Source organism: Cricetulus griseus, assembly GCF_003668045.3.
Source record: "Cricetulus griseus strain 17A/GY chromosome 1 unlocalized genomic scaffold, alternate assembly CriGri-PICRH-1.0 chr1_0, whole genome shotgun sequence".
NCBI classification, from domain to species: domain Eukaryota; kingdom Metazoa; phylum Chordata; class Mammalia; order Rodentia; family Cricetidae; genus Cricetulus; species Cricetulus griseus.
The window spans coordinates 218,331,295-218,352,251 of NW_023276806.1; the positions used below are offsets into that span (position 1 = coordinate 218,331,295).

At 37.9% G+C, this 20,957-nt stretch overlaps 1 pseudogene; it reads left to right on the plus strand.

Moving 5' to 3' along the window:
* Positions 1–20,621: 20,621 nt before the first annotated feature.
* Positions 20,622–20,957, plus strand: LOC100770531 (annotated as a pseudogene).

Genomic DNA, 20,957 nt, shown 5'->3' on the forward strand with positions numbered 1-20,957 from the left:
GCCTGTGGTACTAATAAATCAGCTCAACGTATAATTAGAAGCTTAACTCTGCGAGGAGAAGATACAACCTATTTGTTAATAATATCACTTAGGTCTTTTTAAACATTCTTGCCTAAAATAACTGAGTCAAATTAGCAAGTAGCCTTAAACAAAATGTCAAAATAATGGCCTTCTAGGACATGAGGAGCCATTCTTTCACCAAAAGCAAAGAGCTAAGAATATGCTATAATTTCCTGCCAGTCATTCCTGAGACCAAGTGACTCTACTTCTCTAAAGCTGGCTAAAAGGCAGATTGCATTAGTATTACTAATATTCTGAATACAGTCCTTTAAGCCTCCAAATCATATACGTTTTATTGATGTATATCAAAACTGAGAGAAGTTCAGTAACATGCCTGGTACCACACAGTAGAAAGTGACATATCAGGAGTTTTAAAAATAACATAAATCTGCTGACCCTCAACCCTGAACTTTTAAAATGCCACTCACCTCACATGAGGCAGGATGATTATGGATTACTTAGTAGGCCAGAGTCTCTCCACTACGCAAGAATATCTGCTTCCCTTTTATGTACCATGCAGCACATGGGCATAGTAATAAGCATGTTTATGAATATATATGTAAAATAGACATGAAATTCAAGTTGTCTCCCTACTTCACTCTTATTACCCCCTCTCTCTGTGTGGGATTGTGGATTGAATGTAAAATATCCCACAGGCTCATATGTTTGAGAAATTGGTCCCCAGCTGATGGCATTGTTTTGAGAGGCTGTGGAACTATGGGCACTGTGGACTCCCTATAAAGTAGGTTGTTAGGGGCAGGACTTAAAGTTAAGATTTGGTTATGGCTCAGGGTTCTTTGCTTCCTGGTCTACTAGGATGTGAAGAGCAGTGCCACATGTTACCCCTGCTACAGATGGTGCCACCTCAGCAGCCATGACTTTCTTCCATGATATAACAGACTATATTCTCAGAATTCTCAGACCAAACTAGACCTCTCTCCCCTTAAGATGTTTCTGCTAAGTATGTACTCATGAAAAAGATGTAGCTAACACATATGACTGGTTTCCCCATCGGCTCTGTTATAACCACTTCACTGGGAACCCCAGTAATGTACCAGTCATGAGAAGACAAGATAATGAAGATGAGGTAGGAATTAATTGACTGCTCTGACTTGTCTTTGCTTCCATCCTTGGTTCATTGCTGGTGTCAAGTGGAAGAAGAATCAACACAGATCTCCAGGTGAAGCAGAAGAGCACACTTCCTACTGTCTACTCCATAGGTTAACCACACCTTCCAGGGAACTGCCCCTTTTCTTGTTGACCCAGTAGTGTGGAAATTTGTTCACCTCTACCTAGCATACATTAAGGTAGAAGAAAAAAAAAAAGGAGAATGTCCCTGGAGTTCTTTTCCTGGAACCTTTGCTAGGTAGATGTGGAGGCTCAGAGGCAGCAAGACATTCCTTCATTAGCACTCCCTTAATTAACTCTTGGAATCAGACTTTGGAATACGTACTACGAGGCACTATGTCTGTGTCTCCCATAGCAAGGTATCAAGCAGATCAGAAAAGGAAAACCTAGCACTAGCCTGGATACCAGGAACCAGATGATTCCAGGATCTGTACTAATGAAGCCATTTTTCTAACAAACTATTGCCAAACTTACTCTAACAGCTACACCCAGGGAGGAAAATGCCATGTAGAAGTGATCTTTCTCCATGATTCACAGTATATAATCAACCCTCTGCATCCATGGCTTCTGCATCTATGGAACCAGTCAGCCATGGATCAAAGCTATTTTTTAATGCATAGGCAGTGAGCAGGTACAGACTTCATACCATTACTCCCTAAAGTATACAGAGTAATCGCTATTTATAAAAGAACTCATGCTGTAGATCTAGCTCTGATAAAATATATGGAAAGATATGTACAGTTAATGAGCAAATATTATGGTCGCTTATATATGGGACTTAGGGCATTTTCAGGTTTTAGTATGCCCGAAAGTTGTGGAACTATTCCCACACAGATAACAAAAGACAGCTCTGTGTATTTTTGGTTTGAGTATACATAGTTAGTTGTCTTCTCTTACATAAAATACATAAATATTGCAACTTCCCTACATATGGTTAGGCTCACATTATTATATGAGATACTCAATGTAGCATGTTAAGATAATACCAATAATACAATGACATTACCAATCAATATTCAAACCAATTGTGGTGATTATAGTTTTAATGGCCTTCCCCCCCCTTGCTATTCTTAAGTTAGGAAAACACTGTAAGTAGGGTCTGGGAGATCTAGAATTATGACCAAGCATTATAGGAAATTGTGATTATCTCTACCGATGTCTGGACACAAGAACTGTGTTTGTTTGCCACCATAAGACTGGCATTGGTTTGAAGTCAAATTTGTCTCATATAATTTTATTTGATATTTACAAAATTCATATTAGCTTTCATAGCCCAGTAAGATGGCTCAGCAGGTATGGTGCTTGCTACCAGTCCTAACAATGTAAGTTTGATCCCCAGGGCATAGTAGAAAGAGAGAACTGACTCCTGTATTCGCCCTCGTTCCTCCACACACATGTATGACGGAACACACATGCCCGTGCATGTGTGCATCTGCACACACATAAACACAGACACAAAGAAAAATTAAGACAATTTTAAAAATATTAATCAGCATTTTAAAAAATACCATGGATCCTTGTAATCCCCAAATCTGGAACTGCATATTTATTAGCTCAGAGGGTGAGGAAGGAGGAATGATAAAGAGAATACCTCATATGTATTTGGGAAGCTTGATTGAAATCTTACCTATATTATTTACACATAAGGTCTGTGCTACTTACACCTATTTTATTGATGAGATGACCCTAAGATTATCCTAAAGGTTAGGTGGCAAACCTCAGATGTTGGTCTCTGACTCCAAAGGCTATCCTCAGAGGGATGCTAGAAAAAAAAAAAAAACAGAGTGATGACAACCTGCTTTGCAAAATCAGATACACTAAGTAAGAACTGATCATATCAATTTCTTACACACGAATTGTATCCAAAATGAACTTTAAAACTCATTAAACCTGTTTTCTTATTGTGCAATTCCTCTTCCTAGTGCTCCTAAATATGCAATGTCACCTTTGATGTATTATAGCCTGAATTGTTCATAGCTGGTACTACTGCTTGGATAAATGATGCTTAAAATTAAATTTAATATTCATTTAAACAAAATATAGTTCTTTATAATTAACTACAAATTCCAAAGAGCATTTAGCTTTATACGCTCCAAGACAAGTGATCAAGATTAACAGTGACAGTGCTGAGACATGTTGACAGTATCCTTGATATAATGGGATAAAATTGTTACTTTAACCTTATAGTCTTTCTCCTCAAACACATGAGAAAACATTAGAAACAATCTCGACTGGGGATATCCTAAGAATACTATGTGTATATATACCTATAAACTGTGAGCACTCTTGAATACTCAATGCCTAAACAAATCTAAACAGTCTAAGGCATTGTCATATTTGTGAGGACTCTAAGGTCATACAATCATGGTGAGTGGATGTAATGTGTTCCCCTGGCTGGGATCGTGGATCTGAAGAAAGCATGGACTCTAAGAATAGTGTAGCGACACTGGCTCATTAGCCACAGAAAATTATGTGGGAGGCAGATGCGAATCTCTGTACTAGCTCTACAATTCTTTTTTTTTAAATCTATGTTTTTACAAGGAATGCTAATTAAGCTAATAAACAGAAGGGTACATAAGACAGAGTTTGCTTTTAATAAATTCCTTAAAGTCTGTATTCTTCTGCTCTTGTTCTGGCGTTTCTTGAAAAAACTGAAGAACAGAGTCACAAAGTCATTTTTTTCTCTTATTCTCAGAAAATGTGCTTTCTTAGAGAAAAATAAATTAGTATGTAAGTTAGCCTTTTCTAGACTTTATAATTAGAGATTAGGACACACCCATTTTCTTTAGCTTTGTTATTAATCAGAGATATTTAAAAGTCATCTAAAAATAAAATTAATTAAATTTCCAGTATGTGTCTCTATATGCATATCTAGAGAAATAAAAAGAATGTACTTCTGTAAAAAAATAGCATGTAGATTCAGGAGAACATGTGATCAATGAAGACTGGACAGGTAAATCTAATCTTATAGAAAAATTAACTTTTTTAGTAGAAGTATTCCTAAAATTGCCAAAAATAATTAATTTGTAAGTGGTAAAATAGATCAATTCTTACCTTGAAGCAGGCTTCTAAAGTTTAATGAACAGATATAGAACGACAGTACTTGAAAAACATTATGGTGGGCTGGCATTTTAACAGCAGAGCTTTTTAAAATAATCAGTTTCAAATGCTGACCAGATTTGATTAGCCTGTGAGTAAAGAGGCCAATATGTTTTATACCCTTCCCCCTTTTAAATTTTTCCTCATACACATGAGCACAAACTTCAACCTTGCTCAAATACCAGAACATGCTGACACAAGCTGGGGACAGAACTGCACAGACAGTCCACACTCAGGCTCCGGCAGTGTTCTTAAAATCCAGGACACAGCGTGACCCAGATGTGCAAGTCTGAGTTTGATGATTCAGCCACTCCATGCAAGAAACGCATCCTTGGCAACCTGGCTATGATGTTCAGAGATGGCAGAAGTCATTGCCTGGGGAGAAGACATCCCGGCTACACATGTGCAGACTGCTCTGCCCAGGATGTGGGGTTTTTTCTTTGCTTGGAATTAGGACCAGAATTTAAAATAAACCAACTTCTCTAATATCCTAAGAGTGCATATTTTTTCATAAGACTCTAGGGGCTGGGTTTTCTGTACATATAATCTCTGCCTATGTGCACCAGTCTGGAGCCCTTTATATTAACACACAATTGCTTGATCTCCTAAGGTAAAATGAGGTGGTAGAATGAGTTATTCAATTCAGAAATAAGCATATGTGTAAAGCCATTGCCTGTGTAAGCAAAGGACTCACAAGATACCATGCGTGACTACAGGTTCTCAAATCAGATGTGAATGTGTCTATGCCAGAATGTAGGCAGCATGGGTGACATATCTGTGATTTTTGCTATTGGTTCCTGTTTCAAGAAAACAATGCGTGGAAGCCACAGGAAGCAAAAGAGCCCAGTAGGTCTGCTCTCTGACCCAAGATACTAAGTGTCTTTCTTCTCTCAGATAGGTCCTGGGAACTTGGGTGATGAAGACCTGACTCTTGGTGGTACTCACGAGGATTCTATGAATACTGAATGACATAATGTTAAGATATTAGTACTTTGTATTATATAACAGTAAATGACAGGTTAGAATTAAACAAGCCTGCTTATGGTCATTCATTACTAACCTGGAGTTTTAATTCAGAAGACATTTATTCTGTTCTAATTACAGTGATTAAAAAGATTTTCTAAGAGTATGCAGCCATGTGGAGAGGAAAAATAGTATAATTTATATTAATGAAGTATTAATTGAGAAAGCCTTTAAAACATTTTTACCTAAAGTTTAAATGGATCTTGTAATCAACAAGTAATGCTAGGACAATTTGATATCCATATGAAAATAACTGGGGCTGGACTCCTATTTTACACCATGTACAACGCTGAAGTAAAAATGGATTATAGACCTTGATGTGTGAGTAACATTTTCTTACTAGAAAGCATCAGTATAAGTCTCCATGATCTTAGTTTACACAATGGTTTTCAGATGGGATCCATGAGCATAAGTACTAAAAGAAAAAAGTGACACTTGCATTTCAACAATTTTTTTTGCTTCAGTGGACACTGTCATAGAAGTGAAGAACAACTCTTTTTATTTTCTTTGAATTAGAAACAAGATTGTTTTACATGACAATCCTAGTTCCCTTCTCCTTCCTATTCTCCCCTACCACCACCACCACCACCCCCCCAACTATAACCCTACCTATCACATATCCTTTCTGTTCCCCCTGGATGGTGAGGCCTTCCATAGGATGTCATCAGAGTCTATCATATCCTTTGGGATAGGGCCTAGGCCCACCCCCATGTGTCTTGGCTCAGGGAGTATTCTTCTATGGGGAATGGGCTCCCAAAGTCCACGCCTATGCTAGGGATAATTACTGAACTACTACAGGAGGTCCTGTAGATTTCCGGGGTTTCCTCAATAAAATACATGTTCCTGGTGTCTGGATCAGTCTCGTGCTGGTATCCCAGCTATCAGTCTAGGGAGCAAGAGTTCCCCAATGTTCAGGTCAGTTGTTTCTGTGGGTTTCACCAGCTTGGTCTGGGCCCCTTTGCTCTTCACTCATCCTTGTCTGAATCTGGATTTCAGTTCAGTTCAGTGGTAAGTTGTGGGTGTCGGCTTCTACTTCCACCAGCTGCTGGATGAGGGCTTGTCGGGTAGATATAAGTCAGTCATCAATCTCATTATTAAGGGAGGGCATTTAAGGTAGCCTCTCTTCTGTTGCTTAGATTGTTAGTTGGTGTCATCTTTGTAGATCTCCAGACATTTCCCTAGTGCCTGATTTCTCTGTAAACCTAAAATGTCTCCTTTTATTATGGTGTCTCCATTCTTGTTATCTTCTATTCTTCCCCGACTCAACCTTTCTGCTCCCTCATGTCCTCTGCATCCCTCCTCTTCGTCCCTTCTCATTCTCCTAGCTCCCTCCCACCTCTTCCCATGCTCTCAATTTGCTCTGGGCATGGTGACCCTTTCCCCTTCTCCAGTGAAACCATGTATGTCTCTCTTAGGGTCCTCCTTGTTTACTAGCTTCTCTGGCAGTGTGGAATTGTAGGCTGGTAATCGTTTACTCTGTGTCTAAAACACACATGAGTGAGTACATATCATGTTTGTCTTTGTGATTGGGTTACGTCACTCAGAATGGTTTATTCTAGTTCCATCCATTTTCCTGCACATTTCAAGATTCCATTGTTTTTGTTTTGTTTTGTTTTGTTTTTTTTCGGCTGAGTAGTACTCCATTGTGTAAATGTACCACATTTTCTCTATCCATTCTTCGGTTGAGGGGCATCTAGGCTGCTTCCAGTTTCTGGGATATTACAAATAGTGCTGCTATGAACATTGTTGAACAGATGTCCTTGTTGTATGAATGTGCTTCTTTTGGGTATATGCCTAGGAGTGGAATTGCTGGATCTTGTGGTAGACCCATTCCCATTTTCTTGAGGAGTCGCCATACTGATTTCTAAAGTAGCTGTACAAGTTGGCACTCCCACCAGCAGTAGAGAAGTGTTCCCCTTTCTCTGCATCCTCTCTAGCATAAACTGTCATTGGTGTTTTTGATTTTGGCCATTCTGACAGGAGCAAGATGGTATCTCAGAGTTGTTTTGATTTGCATTTCCCTGATGGCTAAGGATGTTGAACACTTTATGTGTCTTTCAGCCATTTTAGATTCCTCTATTGAGAATTGTCTATTTAGTTCTTTTAATTGGATTATTTGGTGTTTTGGAGATTAGCTTCTTGAGTTCTTGGTATATTTTGGAGATCAGTCCTTTGTCAGATGTGGGGTTGCTGAATATCTTTTCCCAGTCTGTGGGCTGTCGTTTGTCTTGTTGACTGTGTCCTTTGCCTTATAGAAGCTTCTTAGTTTCAGGAGGTCCTATTTATCAATTGTTGATCTCAGTGTCTGTGCTACTGGTGTTATGTTCAGGAACAGTCTCCTGTACCAATTAATTCAAGGGTATTTCCCACTTTGTCTAATAGGGTTAGTGTGGCTGGGTTTATGTTGAGGTCTTGGATCCACTTTGACTTAAGGTCTGTGCATGGTGATAGGCTTGGGTTAACTGCAGTCTTCTATATGTCAGCATCTAGTTATGCCAGCACCATTTGTTGAAGATGTTCTTTTTGTTCCATCGTATAAATTTGGATTGTTTGTCAAAAATCAGGTATTCGTAGGTGTGTGGGTTAATATCAGGGTTTTCGACTCTATTCCATTGGTCTACCTGTCTATTTTTGTGCCAATACCAAGCTGTTTTCAGCACTATAGCTCTGTAATAAAGCTTGAAGTCAGGGGTTGTGATGCCTCCAGAAGTTCCTGTATTGTACAGGGTTGTTTGGGTATCCTGGGTCTTTTGTTTCTCCATATAAAGTTGAGAATTGTTCTTTCAAGGTCTGTGAAGAATTGTGTTGGGATTTTGATGGGGATTGCATTGAATCTGTAGGTTGCTTTTGGCAAGATTGCCATTTTTACTATGTTGATCCTACCTATCCAGGAGCATGTGAGATATTTCCGTTTTCTGGTATCTTCTTTAATTTCTTTCTTTAGAGACTCAAAATTCTTATGGTACAGGTCTTTCTCATTTTTGGTTAGTGTTACCCCAAGGTATTTTATGTTTGTGGCAATTGTAAAGTGTGATGTTTCTCTGTTTCTTTCTCTACCAATGTGTCATAGGTATATAGTAGTGCTACAGATTTTTTTTTTTGAGTTAATCTTGTATCCTGTCACTTTGCTGAAGGTGTTTATCAGCTGTAGGCATTCCCTGCTTGAGTTTTCCGGGTCACTTATGTAGATTCTCATATCATCTGCAAACAGTGAGAGTTTGACTTCCTTTCTGATTTGTGTTGATCTCCTTGATCTCCTTGTGTTGTCTTATTGCTCTATCTAGAACTTCAAGGACAATATTGAAGAGGTATGGAGAGAGTGGACAGCCTTTTCTTGTCCCTGATTTTAGAGGAATTACATTATGTTTCTCTCTATTTAATTTGATGTTGGCTGTTGGCTTGCTGTATATTGCTTTTATTATGTTGAGGTATGTTCCTGTTATCCCTTATTTCTCCAGGACCTTTATCATGAAGGGATGTTGGATTTTGTCAAAGGCTTTTTCGGCATCTAGTGAGATGATCATGTGATTTTTTTTTTCCTCAGTTTGTTTATATGTTGGATTACATTCATGGATTTTCATATGTTGAACCATCTTTGCATCCCTGGGATGAAGCCTACTTGTTCATGGTGGATGATTTCTCTGATGTGTTCTTGGATTCGATTTGCCAGTATTTTATTGAGAATTTTTGCATCAATGTTCATGAGGGATATTGGTCTGTAGTTCTCTTTCTTAGTCGTGTCTTTGTGTGGCTTGGGTATCAAGGTTATTGAAGCCTCATAGAAAGAGTTTGGCAATGACTCTTCTGCTTCTATTGTGTGAAATACTTTGAGGAGAATTGGTATTAGCTGTACTTTAAATTTCTGGTAGAATTCTGCGTTGAAGCCATCTGGCCCTGGGCTTTTTTTGGTTGGGAGACTTCTAATGACTGCTTCTATTTCATTAGAGGTTATGGGTCTGTTTAAGTTGCTTATCTATTCTTGATTTAATTTTGGTAAGTGAAATCTGTCCAGAAAATTATCTATTTCCTTTAGATTTTCAAATTTTGAGGAATATAGGTTTTTGAAGTATGACTTGATGATTCTCTGGATTTCCTCTGTGTCTGTTGTTATGTCCCCCTTTTCATTCCTGATTTTATTAATTTGCATGTTAACTCTCTGCTGTTTGGTAGTTTGGGTTAAGGTTTGTCTATCTTGATTTTCTCAAAGATCCAACTCTTCATTATATTGATTCTTTGTATTCTTCTCCTAGTTTCCATTTTATTGATTTCAGCCCTCAATTTGATTATTTCCTGGCATCTGCTCCTCCGGGGTGTATTGGCTTCTTTGTGTTCTAAAGCTTTCAGTTGTGCTGTTAATTCTCTACTGTGATTATTCTCCTGTTTCTTCATGTGGGCACTTAGCGCTATGAACTTTCCTCTTAGCACTGCTTTCAAAATGTCCCATAGGTTTGGGTATGTTGTGTCCACATTCTCATTGAATTCTAGGAAATCTTTAATTTCTTTTTTTATTTCTCCCTGGACCCATGAATTGTGCAATTGGGTGTTATTTAATTTCCATGAGTTTGTAGGTTTTCTGCAATTCATGTTGTTGTTGAATTCTAACTTTAAAGCATGGTGGTCTGATAAGATACAGGGGATTATTTCAATTTTTTTTGTACCTGTTGAGGTTTGCTATGTTGCCAAGTATTTGGTCGATTTTAGAGAAGGTTCCATGTGGCGCTGAGAAGAAGGTAAATATTTTTTGTATTTGGATGGAATATTCTATAGATATCTGTTAAGTCCAAATGGGCCATAACTTCGATTAGTTCCTTTGTTTCTTTGTTAAGTTTCTGTCCAGTGTTTCTGCCCAGTGGTGAGAGTGGGGTGTTGAAGTCTCCCACTATAAGTGTGTGTGGTTTTATGTGTGATTTGAGTTTTAGTAATGTTTCTTTTACAAACATGGATGCCTTGGTATTTGGGGCATAAATGTTCAGAATTGAGACTTCATCCTGATGGATTTCTCCTGTGATGAGTAGAAAGTGATCTCCATCTCTTTTGATTGATTTTAGTTTAAAGTCCAATTTGTTAGATATTAGGATTGCTACCTCCACTTGTTTCTTGGGTCCATTTGATTGGAAAATCTTTCCCCAACCTTTAATTCTTAGGTACTGTCTTTGAAATTGAGGTGTGTTTCTTGCATGCAACAGAAGGATGGATTCTGTCTTTTTATCCATTCTGCTAATCTGTGTCTTGTTATAGGAGAGTTAAAACCATTAATGTTGATGGATATTAATGACCATTGATTGTTCATTCTTGTTTGTTTTTGATTTGGTGATGGTGGCAAAATTATGTGTGGGATTCTATCCCTTTTTCCTTTTGACTGTTGGTAAAGTAGAATTATCTATTTCCTATATTTTTCTGATTATAGTTAACTTCCTTGGGTTGCAGTTTTCCTTCTAGAACTTTCTGTAGGGCTGGAGTGGTGGATATGCATTGTTTGAATCTGGTTTTGTCATGGAATATCTTGCTTTCTCCATCTATATTGATTGGAAGCTTTGCTGGATTTAGTAGTCTGGACTGGCATCCATGGTCTCTTAGTGTAGGTAGAATATCTATCCAGGACCTTCTGGCTTTCAGAGTTTCCATGGAAAAGTCAGGTGTAATTCTGATAGGTTTGCCTTTATAAGTTACTTGACCTTTTTCCTTTGCTGCTCTTAATAGTTTCTCTTTATTTTGTATGTTTGGTGTTTTGATTATTATGTGGTGCGGAGACCTTTTTTTGGTTCAGTCTATTTGGTGTTCTGTAGGCTTCTAGTATTTTCATTGGCATGTCTTTCTTTAGGTTGGGAAAGTTTTCTTCTATGATTTTGTTGAATATGTTATCTGTGCCTTTGAGTTGGATTTCTTTCCTTCTTCTATACCTATTATTCTTAGGTTTGGTATTTTCATGGTATCCCATATTTCCTAGATATTTTGTGTTAGGGACTTGTTGGACTTAAGATTTTCTTTGGTTGTTGAGTCTATTTCCTCTAGTGTGTCTTCAACTCTTGAGATTCTCTCTTCCATCTCTTGTATTCTTTTGGTTATGCTTGTATCTGTAGTTCCTGGTCATTTACCCAGATTTTCTATTTCCAGCATTCCCTCAGATTGTGCTTTCTTTATAGCCTCTATTTCAGTTTTTAAATCTTGAACTGTTTCCTCGAGAGATTTGTTAATATCTTGTATTTTTTTGGTTTTTTTTTCTTCCATTTCTTTAAGGGATTTTCTCATGTCCTCTTTTAGGTCCTCTATCATTTTCACAAAGATGTTTTTAAGGTCACTCTTTTCTGCTTCATTTGCATTATGATGTTCAGGTCTTGCTGGTGTATGATTCCTAGTCTCTGGTGTTGCCATATTGGGTTTTCTGTTGTTGAATGTGCTTTTACATTGGCCTCTTCTCATCCTTTCTTCTGGTGGGTATAGCAGGAGTCTCTTCCTCTCCTGGTGGGTATGGGACCAAGGTTCTCTTCTGGTAGATGCAAACAGTTCCAATACTCTGATGTCTATCCTCTTCTCGTGGATGGAGGTGGCACTATTACTGGAGCCTCGGCAGTTTTCAGTTGTGTTGGATCCCGCTGTCAAGTTCGTATCTGGTGAGCAGATCCCTGGCATCCATGAAGGACAACTCTTAGAATGAAATTATTCTGATAAGGAACTTGTATGCAGAATATATAAAAAACTAATAGGGCTGGGCATGGTGGCTCATACATTTGACCCCAGCACTTAAGAGGCAGAGGTAGGTCAATCTCTATGAGTTTGAGGCCAGCATGGTCTACATAGTGAGTTCCAGGACAGCCAGAGCTACAAGTGACATCATGCCTTCAAAACAAAAGGACTTACAGAACACAACAATAAAAAGATAGTCTATTTTTTAAAACAAGCAAAGGATTTGACAACAAGTTTCTGCAAAAAGATATGCAAATGTCTAGAGAGCTAGTAAACACATAAAGAAGATATACAATGCCATTAGTCACTAGGGAAAATGCAAATTACAGCCAAAGTGAAGCAACTCTTCAGCCATTAGGGTGGCCATTTAAAAAAAGGAAAATGCCAAGTCATAGCAAAGATGTGGAGAAAATGAAATCCTCATATATTGCTGTAGGTAATACAGCCCTTTAAAAGTGATCTGACAGTCCTTTTAAAAATGTAAACATGTTACTGTAAAAGTAATGGCTCCATTCTTGCTGCATGTGGTGGTAAAAGTGAGAAATGTTTCCCATCGGTTCCAGTATTGGAACATTTGTTTCAGTGCTGGTTGTGTTGTTTGGGAAGGTTTGGAGGTGTGGCCTTACTGGATGAAGTCTGTCCTTGGGCACAGGAGTTGTGAATGTTTAGCCTTCCTTGCTTTGCAGTTTGCTCTCTCTGCTTTGTGCTCCCATGAAAAGATATGCACTCTCAGTTTCCTGCTCCTGCCAGTTGCTGCCATGCCTCCCCAACATGACTGACTCTTGTCCTGCTAGAACCATAAGCTAAAATAAACTCTCTTTTCCTTAAGTTGTCTTTGGTTATGATGTTTTGCAACGATAAGTCTTTCTGCCAGCTGCCACGTTAGGGCCCCAAATAACATACAGAGATTTATATTAGGTATAATGCTGCTGGCCAATGACTAGGATTTCTTATATGCTTGCTCCGTCTCGAGTATCAACCATAGCCATAATCTACATATTTATAAAGACCTATCTAATCGAGGATGCTGGCGGCCTGCATGGCGGCATCCATCCTCTCTTGTTGGGCTCACATGGTGGCTCCACAGAAAGGAGGAGGAAGAGAATGACTTTTTTCTTGTCCCTGCTTATATTCTGAGTCTGCCTGCTATGTCACTTCCTGCCTGAATCACAAGACTTTACTACATTTCCCAGAATCGTCCTTGACTCCTAGTCCCGCCTAACTTGTTGCCTCATTGGCGGAACAGTGCTTTATTCAACAACCAATAAGATAAACATATACACAGAAGGACCTCCCCCATCAATGTTTTATCACAACAACAGAAAAGTAACTAATACACTGGGTCTTCTCATAGCTATATTCCAAGAGTAATGAAAACAAGTCTACAAAAATTCAGAACAGTCAAAATATAGACACTGCCCAAAATGTATATAAACTGACAAATTAACAAAATGTAGTATACATATATAATTCCATAATATTTGGCAACAAAATGAAAAAAGGTGTGTGTGTGTGTGTCTGTGTGTGTCTCTCTCTGTGTGTGTGTCTGTGTGTCTCTCTCTGTGTGTGTGTGTCCATATATACTTCGATGAGCTCTGAAAACATGTTGGGGAAATAAGTTAAACACAAAAGGCTGGTGTCATATAATATGTATTGGAGTTCTTTCTGAAGTAACAGAAATGTTCCAGAATTAGTGGTGGTGGTTGAAAAGTTACATTTTCAGTAAAATAATGAATTGTACACTATAAGATGGAGAATTTGATGCCACATAAGGTAAGTTTTCAAAATATCTATACTTCAAGGAAAAAATACAGTCATTAGTAAGGGCTACAGACTTTATTAAGAATGTGTGGTGTGTTGATCATCTTGTTTTGTTCTCAAACCATGGTCTACAGTTCAGCCTTACCCAGAAGCAAGTTTCGAGTTGTGCATTTCAGGTTACATCTAGCTACTGAGTCAGAGCCCCCAGGACTGGGCTCGGTGATCTGTTTTAGCAAGCACTCCAGGTGACTCTGAGTCTCACTCAGGTTTGAGAGCCAGTGGGTTAGTTACAGTTTCTAAAACATAATTGTTCCTGCACTCACTAGATGTGCAGCCTTTGGCAAATTTCTTGACCTTTCTACATTCATTCATCTGGAAAAATTGTTCCTGTAGGGTCACTGTGAGGATCAGATGTTTTAACACAGGACATGTGCTTGAAAAGGACCAGACATTTATTTAATGAGTAGTAGATAAAGTCAGCAGCTACACATTGGCACTAAGCTGATGTGAGATACAAATACTGTCAGGCCTCTAGAACAGCAGAAAATGAATCACGTACACACACTTGTATTTTCCTGTAGTCACATTTTATTTTATTATTTTTTTTACAAAGTTAAAGGTTAGAATGAATTTTAATATATTTTATTCAAACCAATGTATCAAAAATTCCATTTCCACAGATAATCAATACAAAGTTTTGAGCTATTTTATACCTTACCTTTCCATATTATGTCTTGAATCAGTCAAAATCCAGTATATTTTAGGGTGTGTTTCTATTTGGAATCACCAATGTCAATTGCTCAGTATCCTTCCTCATGTAGCTATGGCTAGCCAACGGAACAGAGTAAGCTCAATTCAAACCTGTGTTAGTGTCTGCTTCTGAAGTTCTTCAATCTTGAGAGAATTGGTCAGATGGTGGCCTGCCATGGGTGTTGCTTCCTGACCATCTTAATAGGTGATACTGGGTTGCACATAAGCCTGAATTGATCCATCTCTTCAGTTATATATTGCTTTACAAGAACAACCAGCGATCTATCTGGAAAGAATGTTAATGAAGTCACTTGTTACATTCCGGGCAGTCACGTGTTGCTCACTGTTGTATCTGCAGAGTCCTGTCTGGAATACAGCAGGCACTCAGACTTTTTTTTTTTTTTCAATTAATTAATGAACACCAACAGTGATTCTTCTAACTTACTTCATCGCTATCTTTTAAACATCTGGAAAATCTAACAGCTCTTTTACTATTCCTTCTTACAATCCAATTGACTTTGCTTTCTAAACTGATTTCTAAGCTCCCAGCTATCTTTAAATGTTTTGCAAACCCTTAGTAAAGACAAGCTTAGGAAGGTCATGAACCTATAATGGAAGTGCTAATATTTTGGAGTTTTATTACAATAAGCACACATTCTATATATGCACAAACTTAAAGGATTGCATGTACATTTATATATTTCTTATTGCTACTCTAAAAAAGAAAAGGAAGAAAATATCGAGATTTGTAATACTAAACAGCTCTGCCGACATCATCAAAGCAATGACTATATGCTAGCAACCCACAATGCTAGGTCATGCTGACATTATTAAATATCACTCTGGAACACTCTGCACAGCCACACAGGAGCACCAGGTGAGTAGTGGGTGAGCAGCTTCCAGGGAGGCTGGCACTCTCGGTTCATGAATTATGAATTAATATAGTTACTAAGGTTTTTATATTTTCAAAGCAAAAACTTGTGGGCAATGGACAGAGAGGAAAACATGAGGCCCCAGTCACAGCCTAGACAGCATCTCTGACTTCATATTGTCACATTCTCTTCCCAGGCCTCCTTCTTACTCTTCAAACAGAGCAGGTTTGCAGGTTCTCCCCTCTTGGAATGTTCTTGCTTTAAAATGTCTTTGGCTGTATCAGCATTTTCTTCTAGTCTACCAAAGCCCTCCCCTTATCCATGAGCTCTATTCTCCATTGTTAAATACCCCAAGCCTCTTCTTCCTCTTGCTTATTCTGTCCTATTTTAGCCCTGATGCCTCTTAATTGAAGACGTGGCAGATGGTGTTGACACTTCACTGTTCCTCATGACAAAATGCAAAGTCCAAAGGGCGGGTCTCTTGTCTGTGTTCCTTACTCACGTGCCCAGTCCTGGAATAGTGACTGCCAGACAGTGAGCACTTCATAAATCCTTGCACAATGAATGAACAAATCAGTTCATGGATAAAGCAAGCTCCGAGTCTATGTTTCTTTTCTCTGCCACTATTTACCCTGCTACAGCATTTTAATCAGGTAGGTTTTGCAAGTATTTCACACTCCCCCAACCTGTTCACTGGGCTTGCTTAGTTAAGGATTCTGTCTTTTGGAATTTATTCTTGAGGGCACACTGCCAGGTCCTAAATTTGTCATCTTTAGTGTATGATGCAAGGTTTAGGAGTTTTATTTATTTCTTTTTTATTTTTAGGGGCCTGTTTCAATTTTGGCTGACTTTATTGTTTTGTCTGAGGTTTTGTTCTTGTGTTGAATTCTATTTGTCTGGGTCAGTCAAGCAATTTAACAACTATTCTTCATAGAGCCATGGAATAGTAGAAATTAGAGCCAGAAAAATCCTCTTGCTTGCCCCAGGCATCTCCCCTTGCCCTTAAGTTTTGTGCTTCATAATACAATGTCCATGACTTTGTTCAATGAGGTTTCAAATATCTCTAGCGATTACTTTGAGTACCCATTCAAAAAATCTAATACTTCTGACAATTAACAAGAATGCTCAATGTGTTGTTTAAATTTTCTCTTTCTTATTTTCACTCTGTTTCTCCTATTTACTGTTCAAGGTAGCAAGCCCTTTCTCCTTTGGCATTTTGCATCTTTCAAAAGGGTACAGACTTATATTTCTGTTCTTTTGGCTTTTTAACCAAACCATACATGCATTCTTAGCTTAATCCTCCACCCTTCTCTTTGGTTTTGCTTTTGATTACTGACTTCCTCCTATGTCTTCACCTTGATTTGCTGTTTGTGTAATTCCACTAGTCACCCATTGAACAAATGTAACACACTGATGCTCTTCTGAAGCCATAAGACAAAGTGCCGCCATCTACCAAATTGTGCCTGTATCCTGTTTACTGCAGACTAAACCTGGTGTGCTTTTATTTTATTCACATGAATATGAAGTGAATCTTGTGCAATGCTGTTCGCTTTTGCTGGTCCTTATGGAGACACCACCCTTGCCTTGTTCATCCTTGTTCATGGATCTGCAAAAAAGAGAGAAAGGCATCCCTTCAGCCTCCTTCAGTACAGTCTTGTGAAAATAAATATGCGATTCTAAGGCTAGAAAGAGATCTTTCAGAGATAAAAAGCACCTCACTCCCCAGCTTCCAGAGTTACACACAATGAATTATTCTCAGTACTGTAAAGTTCAAATGACACTCCTTGTTTCCTGGCTAATAGTGATGTGTGTTAAATCGGAGCATCTCTATTTGTAGTCAAGGGTAAAATTTAAAACTTTTCAAATGCCATGGGCCAATCTTTAGAAACTACTGAATCTCAGCATCAGATGAATATATTGTCAAATTGTTTTAAGGGTTTCTAAATGTTCATGGCAACTTCCTGTAGCAGTCTCAGACGGGCACATTTTGAAAAGCCTCGTGAGAGATAATGTCATTCTTCACCTTTAGATTGAAATGCTTTTGAGGAGAACTCTTTTGCTTCTAAAGAGTGTCATTAGTCTTGCGTTTCCACTGTGTTCTACCTCAATTCAAGGTCAGCTTAAAAAACAGAACACTCCAAAGGATGTGTGTATTGACCCCAACAATAACCATGCAGCTTATGAAAACAAAAATCAAATGAGAAGCTGAATAACTGGTAATTTCTCCTCAAACCTTTGGCTACCTGTTTCTCATTTATTTGTGAGGCAATTCGTAATTTAGACCACAGGAGAAAATCAGAATATAAGTGCTTTAAAAATTATTAATCATAACTATCCATATTCATGGGACATTATGTGATAATTCAATATCAACATACTTTTAGGAGGGCTAAAAATCACCACATTTTCATGGAATACCCAACTAGCCTAGTTACAGCATAATCTCTTCAATCCAGACATCCTAGCAACTTCACTTCTCAAACTGTCCAAAGGCCAATAATCCAACACCAGGACCAGGTAACAGCAGTAAGAAGCCCACCAATCCCAAAGAAGCAGAAACAGCAAATCTCATAGTCCAGTGTTTACACAGCCCCACATGGCACCAGGCCACCAACCTGTGCTTTCTGGATTTGAGGCCTAGATTATATGTCAGCAATGACTGTGAGAGTTATTCTAGAAACTGGCCATGAGCTTGCAGTCAGGATCTTTTTACAGTTTGAGTAAAACTTGAAGTTTTAGCACTCGTTTGAAATAGGGTTTTCTTCTTTTTAGTGAGCCTTTAATTATTTGGAGAGTGAATTAAATAAACATATAATGAAATATCATTTTTCCAGGCAATCAAATAAAGTTTATGGGAAAACATGAAATGTGGGGGGAAATTAAATACAGTAAACTGAAAAAATGTAATACATAAGTCACACATTGGATTTTTATGATCTACAAATCTAGTCCAAGAAAAAGACAAACTGAAATTTGAAGACTTAGGAACTTGTTTTTAAAAACAGTAAAAATAAGTTCCAGGTGGTGTGGGAACAGGGATAGAGTTCCAACTCATAGTCAAGGTACAACTGGAGACCAAGGTAAATCATTACAGGATGGGTGAGGTTGTAAGCAGAGGGAAACTTTAAATGCAAAATATTTTATGTTGTTTACCTAAGAAGTTTCTACAAAAGCAAGAAAATTGATATCCACGTATCACTAGCAGATAAAGTGTACAGAAACAATGCATCATCACATTGTTGGTTTTTTGGGGGATTTTTTTGGTTTTTTTTTTTTTTGTATGATATTTTTCCAAGTGAAGGTAACACATGGCTAGTGTGGCTTAGCCATTGATGAATTCAATAAAGGGGACAGATCATTAGCTTCTAAAGCTAATTATTTTGGTTTTGTAAAAATGTTTCACTATGCCAGATGTTCCATTAAATTTCTTTATTACTTAAAATGATTTATAAAGCTGAATGCTCAACTTTTTTTCCTCGAGATGTTAAAATTTGAGTGTTAAAAACCGTTAACAAACAGAATTTACAGTTCAGTTAACAGTCACTGAATGTGAAAAGAGTTCTTAAAACGATTCTCTTTAGAGCCAATCTGGTTCCCATAGAAACCAATGTGCGATCCTGGAAAACAAGGTAAGTTCTAAAATAATCACCATTATAAATACCCATTATATAAATGTAAATACAGGCAATTGAAATGATTTAGATGATTTTGAAATTGCATATCATTTCCCAAACCATAATGATTCCTTCAGAGTGGTTCTTGTCTGTCATATAAATACAGCATTTACAAAATTTTTAAAATTCTTATGATTTGCTTGTGAGACCATAATCGCCTTTTCAAACAAGTCTTGGGCATGCATATATTGATCTTTGAACATGTATTTTGATGCAAGATGGGTCTTTGGGGAAGTGCTTATACTTCATGGTAGATTGAGTATTTCTCATTATTAACGTTTGGATTTATATGACATCGTCTTTGTTCATTGCTAATTACAGTAAGATCATATATTTTAAAATTATAATTTTTTCTATTTTATTTACCCAGACATTTCATTTTGCTATGACAAAAGACCCCCTCAAAGAAAGCTTTTTACATTGGAATTGAAATTCTTTTCAAGGCCCATAATTAATGATTTGGATATAAAATACTCACAAGATTGTAGAATCTATAAATTGGATCTCTCTCTCTCTCTCTCTCTCTCTCTCTCTCTCTCTCTCTCACACACACACACACACACACACACAAATCCAAATGAACTTAACATAAATGTAAGAGCTGCCACATGAACCTCCTAGAAAGAAACACAGAAAAGTGGCATGCCATTGATCTACTCAATGGTTTCTGGTTTATGACTCTGGGCTATAACTATAAACAACAAAAGCAAAAACAGACAAGCAGGACTTAAAACTCAAACGTTCCTAAATTTCTGCAAACTAAAGAAACGAACCAACACAATGAAAAGACAATCTAGGAAATTGGAGAAAACATTTCTCACCAAATATCTGGTGAATGATCAATATTCAACAGAAAGAAACTTCTAAAATTAAGTAGTAAACCCGGAATAGCCCAATTAAAATATAGACAAATGTATTAGTCAAGGTTCTCTAGAGTCACAGAACTTATGGAATGAATCTCTTTTCTTTATATATAGGTACATAGATATATATGGGATGTATTAGAATGACTTATAGGCTGCAGTTCAGCTAATCCAAAAATGGCTAGCTGTGAACAGAGAGTCTAAGAATCTAGTAGTTTTTCAGACTTGTTGTGGAATATTACTTTAACTGTTTAAAGACGTGCTGCATTTGTTTATGCTCCATTTGTTTAACTATGTAAAGATGTTAAATTCGTTTCACCTTGCCTGCCTAAGGCTCCTGATTATTCTAATAAAAAGCTGAACAGCCAATAGCTAGGCAGTAGAGGACTAGATGGGGCTAGTAGGCAGAGAGAATAAATGGGAGGAGAAATCTAGGATTGAGAGAAGAGAGAGAGAGAGAAGAGAACTAGGGAGATACACAGAGAGATGCCGGGTGCCAGGCAGTCAACATTTACTATCTATGCTATTATCCGAAAGCATAGATAGTAAATGTTGATGAAGATACGAAGAAAATGGAGACTTTCGTGCACTACTGGTGGGAGAGAGAAATCAAACAGCCTCTGTGGAAAATGTAGTAGATATTCCTCAGGGAAATTAAAGATAAATACACGATCATATTCTCCTACTTCTGAGTATATATCCAAAAGATGCCTGTGGAACCCGAGGTGATGATACACAGAATTCGAATCACACTCACCTGCCATGACGTGAAGTCGCTGAAGAAGGTGTGTGCTGACTTGATTAGAGGCGCAAAGGAGAAGAATCTGAAAGTGAAGGGACTGGTGCACATGCCTACCAAGACTCTGAGAATCCCTACAAGGAAAACACCTGGTGGTGAAGGTTCCCAGACATGGGATCGTTCCCAAATGAGAATCCCCAAGTGACTGATTGATTTACACAGTCCTTCCGTGATTGGTAGGCAGATGACTTCCATCAGTATTGAGCCAGGAGTGGAGGTTGAAGCCACTATTGCAGATTCCTAA